The 7,658-nt window shown below is 44.2% G+C and overlaps 1 pseudogene; it reads left to right on the top strand.

Moving 5' to 3' along the window:
* Positions 1 to 1,460: 1,460 nt before the first annotated feature.
* LOC136156409 (small nucleolar RNA SNORA70) lies at positions 1,461 to 1,580 on the top strand (annotated as a pseudogene).
* The last annotated feature ends 6,078 nt before the right edge of the window (positions 1,581 to 7,658 follow it).

Raw genomic sequence — 7,658 nt, 5'->3', positions numbered from 1 at the left:
TAATTGTCACTTGAGATGTCAAAAATTATGAAGGATTTGAGATATTTACCCTATTCAGAAATGAACAAAATAGCCTCCCATAGTTTTATAGATGCTGGTGGAAGACATAAGACTCTTGGGTCAGAGACAAAGGACTTTATTACCCCCAGAAATAGCAAAAACCAGAGTAACAGCGTTTCCCTGGGCCAGTTCTCCAAGCCCCAGTTCCCACAGGACAGCATGACGAATACTCAGTGGGTTACATTATGGAAGAGGAGCCTGAATTTAGGAAATCTGAGTCTTTTAAAATAGACAGCAGGCTACTCTTTGCCCCAGAGGGAGGGTCTATCAACTGTCTTTAAAGGGTATTTACTGTACAGACATCCTGGAACAGTTTGTCTAGAACAAAGAAAGGCATTCTGTGCCTATACTTTGGGGACATGTAGAAATGCAGGATACTCATGGGGAATTATCTCACAGCATGATGAAAAATTAAAAAGCAGAGACATTACTTTGCCAACGAAGGTCCATCTAGTCAGAGCTATGGTTTTTCCAGTGGTCATGTATGGATGTGAGAGTTGGACTATAAAGAAAGCTGAGCGCAGAAGAATTGTTGCTTTTGAACTGTGGTGTTGGAGAAGACTCTTGAGAGTCCCTTGGACAGCAAGGAGATCCAACCAGTCCATCATAAAACAAATCAGTCCTGGGTGTTCATTGGAAGGACTGATGCTGAAGCTGAGACTCCAATCCTTTGGCCACCTGATGCGAAGAACTGACTCATTGGAAAAGACCCTGATGCTGGGAATGATTGAGGGCAGGAGGAGAAGGGGTCAACAGAGGGTGAGATGATTGGATGGCATCACCGACTCAACGGAGAATATGAGTTTGAGTAAACTCTGGAAGTTGGTGATGGACAGGGAGACCTGGCGTGCTGCAGTCCATGGGGCCACAAAGACTCGGACACGACTGAGTGACTGAACTGAGCTGAACTGATGATGTAGGTGCTCTCGTTATTCTGCTTACATGTGAAGAACTTGAAGCTTAGAAAGAACTGCACGAATTTAAGGAACCATTCAAAAAGTGGGATTAGGTATAAAGATGCCCCCAAGGTAAATTTTCTGGAGGTGTTTCAAAAAATAAATTGTGCTTCCTCTCTGTGATGTCACTCTTAAAAAGTAAATCTTAACTTCCAAATACAATTTCACACCTACTTTGCTTGAGGAAGTACGTCACAATAGAAAAGCCTGTAGTCCTGAAGTCAGGTTGTGTCCATCTGGAATTTCAGCTCAATAGTTACTAACCCCTCTGAGGCTGTTTTCTCCTGTGTGAAATAGGAACGCCTTGTAGAGTCATCGTGGCAATTAAGTGAAGTCATGGATGTGAGGTTCCCAGAACCGAATCCTGGCACACATTAAGTGTTCGACAACAGAGAGCGACAACGATGCCTTGTGAGGTGGTTGTAAGCAAAGTCCTCTTCACCTCTGTTGCTCTCAAATCGGGAGAACCCAGCCATCAAATCAGGAGATGCAGACAGCAGCCTCCTCGGCAGGGCACACAGCCTGCTGCCTGCACAGGTTGCCTTAGGGGCCTTGGAGACGCGCTCTCCAGGGGACATGCGTGACTGGCATGCTGGCCTCAGCCTAGGCTCCAGACAGGCATGCATGGTGCACCTGGAAAGCCCCGGGCGCACAGGGGGCAGAGTCCACGTTGGCTAAGTCATCGTGCCCGTCCGCACCAAGCTGCAGGACAGGAGCCCGCGATCGCGGCCCTCCCCGCGGCCAACCTCGAGTTCCCTGACTGCCGAAAGAGCCCCGTCTCCGAGAGCCGGGGTTTACTAAGTTTAATGTGGATGAACTTGAAAGCGTGCTGACAGCAAGGCAGCTCATCCCAGACAGCTGTGGGGTCAAACACCCCCGGATCGCAGCCTCTGGACAAACGACGGCCCTGCACTCGTGAGAGCTGTGGGGCTGACCCTCCTTAATCGTACCCACCAAGGCATCCTACTTCCTGTCAAAAAAGAAAAAAATCAGAAGATTTTTAAGTCCTGTTTTTCCATATAAAAGCTTTTTCAGGCATTGGAGATGTGTCATATCGAATGTAACTTTTTTTTGTTGAAAGATTAATTTTAAACTTGGGGTGAAAACTCTTTAAGCTGTCAAAGCATTAGCTTTCAGCATTAGAATGGATGTTGTTCTTTTAAAAGGTCTCTTAATATTTCTTTAATGACTCGGAGCAGGAAAGCTTGTCATTTTCCCTAAACTGATGTGAATAAAATACCGAGTCAGAGTTGGGCGGAGCTCAGTAATCTACATTTTCCATAACGTCTGCCCTCTTGATCAGCTCACAAGGCCCCGTGACTACATAGCGAGCTGGGCTGTGCCAGAGACAGCTCTGTTGATCTTTTATCCGTTCACGTGCAGAGGCATTGGAAGACGAAATTGCATTTTACATTCACTTGAAAGTTATGCCACAGCTATTAGATAAAAGCAAGAATAATTGCTTGCTCAGTGGGCAGGCCGCTACAGAGGAGGAAACACACTCATCACACAGTGGTGTTTTCAGCTTTGGCAGATGGAACATCACATTCTTTGGTGAGTTCCTCCACCCTGTAAAATTTAATGATTTCCCCTCCCTGTGGATTGCTGAACAAATTATTGTCCGCTATAGTTTGATGTAGATTTGCTTTCGAAAGCCTCTCAACTTTAATTAATAGTTGCAATCCAAATTAACAATAACCAGGAAAGTATGGAAATTACGGGTGTCTTCTGGTAGTTCACTCCAAACTAAGCTTGTTATCTGCATGAAATACAACCATGCCTCCGTGAATAATTCTCAAAATGTTGAATTTAAAATGAGCGCTGGGTAGGATAAACAGTGGTTGAATAATACTTAAACTCCACCATCTGGTATTCCAGTATTTTAGTGTGAGCTGAATTTCTTTTATTAGGTGTTTATTTGTGATTCTTTCAGTATGGATTCTTTTCTTATGCAGAGCAAGCTCCACAAATTGGAGAGTGGTAAGAGTTATGAAACAGGACAATTTTCCTTTATAGTAATTCTCTTAAAGAGAAACACAATCTGAGAATCTCAACCATTTCCCAAAATGTAAACTAAAAGAACTTTGCCTTAATTCAGAGCCCTTATTTGTAAGACTCCTTAAGTTTGGTGAGTGTAGATGAAGGGAGAGAGTTGTTCAGGTACTAGGAAATAAAACAGCATATGGTAAAAAATCAATGACGAGAAACAAAGATGCAAAATGATTAGTAGTAGGAGACACAGGGCAGGATAAAAAATACATATGTGGTAATAATCTTTGGGGGGAAAAGAAGAAAATAAGATAAAGAAGTTTTGAAAAATAGAATGGGCATCATGAAAAGAAGATTTAATGGGCTTGTTTTGCTGGAAAAAAAATTAATCAATGTTATTGCCCCAAAAATGTTATACTAAACTATTCCAGTGACTTAAGGTGAAATTTGCAAGAGAATAATTTTTCTCCTTTCTGATGTGAGAAATGCAATAAAAAGGTGCACAAAGGATGCAGAAAGCCATAATAATGATGCTTACATAGCTCCTTGCTGTTTACCAAAACACCTTCCCACAGATTCTCCCCTTTGACAGACACCAAGCTCTGTACAAGCGGGTGAGAACCGCTCTCATCATCACCTTTCTACATCTCACCAACAGGCTCACCTGAGGAGCGACCGTGTCTTGAAGTCAGTTTTATTTTTCAAAACCATCAACTTTGTTATATTTCTAATTAGCACGAACCAAAGTGGGATATTCTGGGCGTGTTCCAAGTAGTATTCTGGTGTGCTTGAAACGCACCTTCCTTCTAACCCCAAGGTCAGTTCTCACCGACACGGCACCAGCTAAGGAGCCCTGAGTCTGCGCCAGCTGAAGAAGCCGCCGTGAGGTGGGCCCTCAGCTTCTCTGAGCAGGTCTCCTGGCCTGACATGGACAGAGCGCTTCACGTTTTACAAAGCTCCTTGTATCCATTATCTCCCTCAGTGTTCACAGCAACTGTGTGAAGCACATATTTCTCCCTTTTAAACTAGCGTGTTAGTCACTCAGTCATGTCTGACTCTCTGTGACCCCATGGACTATAACCTGCCAGGCTCCTCCATCCATGGGATTCTCCAGGCAAGAATGCTGGAGTGGGTTGCCATTTCCTTCTCCAGGGGATCTTCCCCACCCAGGGATTGAACCCATGTCTCCCACACAGCAGGCAGATTCTTTATCTTCTGAGCCACCTGGGAAGCCCTGGTTACTTCTATCATAGTTGCAATAGTGGCAAGATTTTTAAACCAGAGTAAATTAAAATTCGCAGTTGGTACTTGGTCCGCCCTGCAGCATGCTGACACCAAATGTTAGAGATAGGCCTCCACTCAAGGTCTCCAGCTGTGAGACCTGGGCTGGGGGTGCTTGCTGGCTAAGACCTCTTCCACTTCTGTCTTCCCTCCGTTCAAAGACTGCCTGGGAGAATCTATTGTTTACATATCAACAGTATTTTACCAGTAAGTTATATAATGTCTAGAATAAAAAAGAAAGAAAAATCTAGGCGTGAAACTACTTCCTGACGCCTCCTATCTGTATGTGTTGGGAAGAATAAAAGATGAACCAAAGCCTTTCTCTGCCCTCAGAGTGCAGGCTCTGGTTTGGGGCATAATATATAAATATCCACTGCCAGAAAGGCACCAGCGTGCTCTGAGAGTCAGGCTGGGCAGGTGACCTTTAATCTTAAGCCACAGGATGGGCTTCCACTCTCAGTTACTAAAGCAGTGAAACAGAAGAAGCGTGACCCCGAAAGATCTCACGTACCGTCTACACCACTAGCATCTCTTCTCCTCCAGGAAGGTGTTAGAATGTCTCTTCTCATAAATGATAATGATAATAATAATATTGTCGTCTTTCTCATTACTCAGGGTCAGTATAGCCCTTCTAGCAAAATTAAGTTAGGCAAAATTCATTCAGTACCTGAAATATGATGCGCGTGTATTCAAATCCAGAAAGGATCACAAATACAGACAATACGTAGACTTCAGGCACTAGCTATGCTTCCCGGGGGTGAGGGTGGGAGGAAGGGAGAGTCAGAAGTTTGGGATCAACATGTGTGCACTGCTGTGTTTAGAGGGGGCGACCAGCAGGGCCCCGCCGCGTAGCGCAGGGGACTCTGCTCAGAGTTATGCGACAGTCCGCACGGGCGAGGAGCTGGGGGAGAGCCGACACACGTGTGTGAGTGGCCGGGTCACTGCTGGGCTCCTGGAGCCAGCACCGCGCTGTCAATAAGCTATACCCCACATAAAACGGAAAGGTAGAAAATAAAAGCAAATTAAAAGACACCTTTGTCTTCAAAGTAATCTCTTCTTCTGTTTTGTTGAGTCTTTATCAAGATCTGCCAAAAAGTCATTCAAGTGACCCGTTCAAATTTTTCTCCCTCTTAGCTTTTAAAAGTACTAAAGCGAATCATTGGAATGAATAAAAGGCAAAATAGCAGAATGGAAAAAGAACAGAAACAAAAGATCAAGGCCGTTGGTCCCTAAAGAAGTGAGATCTGGCAAAATTTTCTGTTACCCATAGTGTGTGGTGTTACTAAGCTGTACCTTGTGAAGCATTTCCTCAGAGCCAGAACGATCTGCTCATTCCTACTTGCAACCGTGTACATGGTGCATATTTTCTCCATGAAACAAGTACGAGAGATGTCACAGCAGACCTTGGAAGATACTGAAAACTGAACGCTGGGTAGTGGATTGCTCTGACAGCCGACAGTAAGTAATACATGTGCATCAGTTCCAAACGCTCTTTTCATTTAAATTGCAGCCCTGCATCAAACATCAGGCAACAGTGTAAGATGAAGGAGGACCCAAGCAAGAAGGAAATTATAATAATGGAGCTTGCAATACAATTTCATTTCAAATAACATCTTTCATATAAACTGGTATCCAAAGTGCTTTATCAAATAAAATAGTACAAGAAACTGGCCAGCATGTGGTATAAATTACAGAAAACAGTGGTGCGAGGATATTATATGTGGAGCAAATTAAAGCATTCCATCATAAAGCCAAGAGCAGGGGGGCAGAGCGTGAAGAGGTACCCCAAGGTGCGTGATTTTAGAGGAGGTGTCAGAAACATGAATGTTGATAAGAAAGCCGCTTTTCTCCCCCACTTACATTTTTAAAATGAAGTATTAATACTCACCGTTCTCTTTTCCTAATACCATTCTCTCTTTGTGGAATGCTTTCAGCTGTGGATTTGCTACAGCTGAATTTGTGGGTGTTTAGCTTGACTATGGCAATAAACCAGAAAGAAGGAGGGCTTCTGTGTGAAGAATCAAAGAACCCCCAAAATGGACTGATTGTCTATAAGTGGCAAGTCTACAGGTGGCAGAAACCCTCTCCCAGGCGTTTGTAGCAGGGTCTAAGTGCTTCGAGGCTCTTATCTGTTCTTCCAAATAAGTCTGAATATGTTTATTGGAAAACATTAACTACCATAACTCAAATCACATGTCTGTACCTGATTGCATAGCGTCTGGCTTGTCATCCTAGTTTTTGAGAAATTAAAAAGAATTTTGCTTATCATCAACAGATGAAGCTTCAGAGGAACGCCAGCCCTGAACTTTCTTTCCTCTGGGTCTTTGCCCTCTGCTCATTCTTGTTCATTTGGAAAGCTTTTCACCTTTTCCCCAAGGATTCATTCTGTTTTCCATGGCCTAACTTCAGGGACAGCTCCTTCAGGAAGCCGCCTCTGACCTTCCGTCCCTGTCTTTTCCAAGCTGCTCTGACGTTTCACCTGATTTCTCTCTTCCCACTGTTTACCCTTCAGTGAGTTAGAGGGTACCTGCTGCTGCTCATCTGGTAGAACTTTGTAAAGACATGGGCCCAGAACCGGGTCTGTTGGCGGGCAAGCCACGATGACCATCACCCCACGGGTTAAAAGATTGCCCAATCACGGACGTAAAAAAATAACCAGCAGTTTCTCAACAGTCATAGAAAGGCTCATGCCTAGGATCCTAGGATAACAAGTTTCTCTTCCTGGAACGAAGGGATGTTTACCTTCCTGCAGGTCTCTGAGTGTCAGCGAGACTGTGACCTTTGAAGCTGTTTGCTCAGTGACCTGTGGACTCCCGATCCAGACTTGGCTTCAGCGAGGGGCAGAGCCTCGCAGCCAGGGGTGGGGCTGACCTTGGCTTCCTCAGCCTTGGCCAGCTCAGCACTCCCCAGGCGCTGGAAGGCTGCACCTTTCTCCTTCTGTGTATTGCTTGTTCTTATCTCTTTTTTAATTTTAAAAACAATGTAACATCTTTCAAGAACATTTGAAAAAAATAATGGGAAAAACATTAATCCCAGTCCGGGACTGCATAGTGAGGAGAGTCTGTGAGTTCTGTCTCTGTATTCTTATGTTTATTAAAGGAGTTCAAGTTTCCTAACTTCTTTTCTTAAAACCATGGTGTGTACGTGTACACACACACACGCTGTTAATCTTTTCTCTGTGAAGAACTCTCTGTTCCTCATTCTCTTAGTTTCCTGGACACAGAAATGACCGCACAGGGCATGTCCTCCTAATTCAGCGTTGCTGCATAGCCTTTGTAATTCAGGGTAGAGAGTTTGGGTGTCAAACAGACCTGGGGGCATATCTTACCTCTGTCACTTAGTAATTGTATTACCTTGGGTGATTAACCTCTC

Source organism: Muntiacus reevesi, chromosome 1, assembly GCF_963930625.1.
Source record: "Muntiacus reevesi chromosome 1, mMunRee1.1, whole genome shotgun sequence".
NCBI classification, from domain to species: Eukaryota; Metazoa; Chordata; class Mammalia; order Artiodactyla; family Cervidae; genus Muntiacus; species Muntiacus reevesi.
The sequence above is the reverse complement of the archived record's forward strand: the minus strand, read 5'-3'. Positions and strand labels throughout refer to the sequence as shown.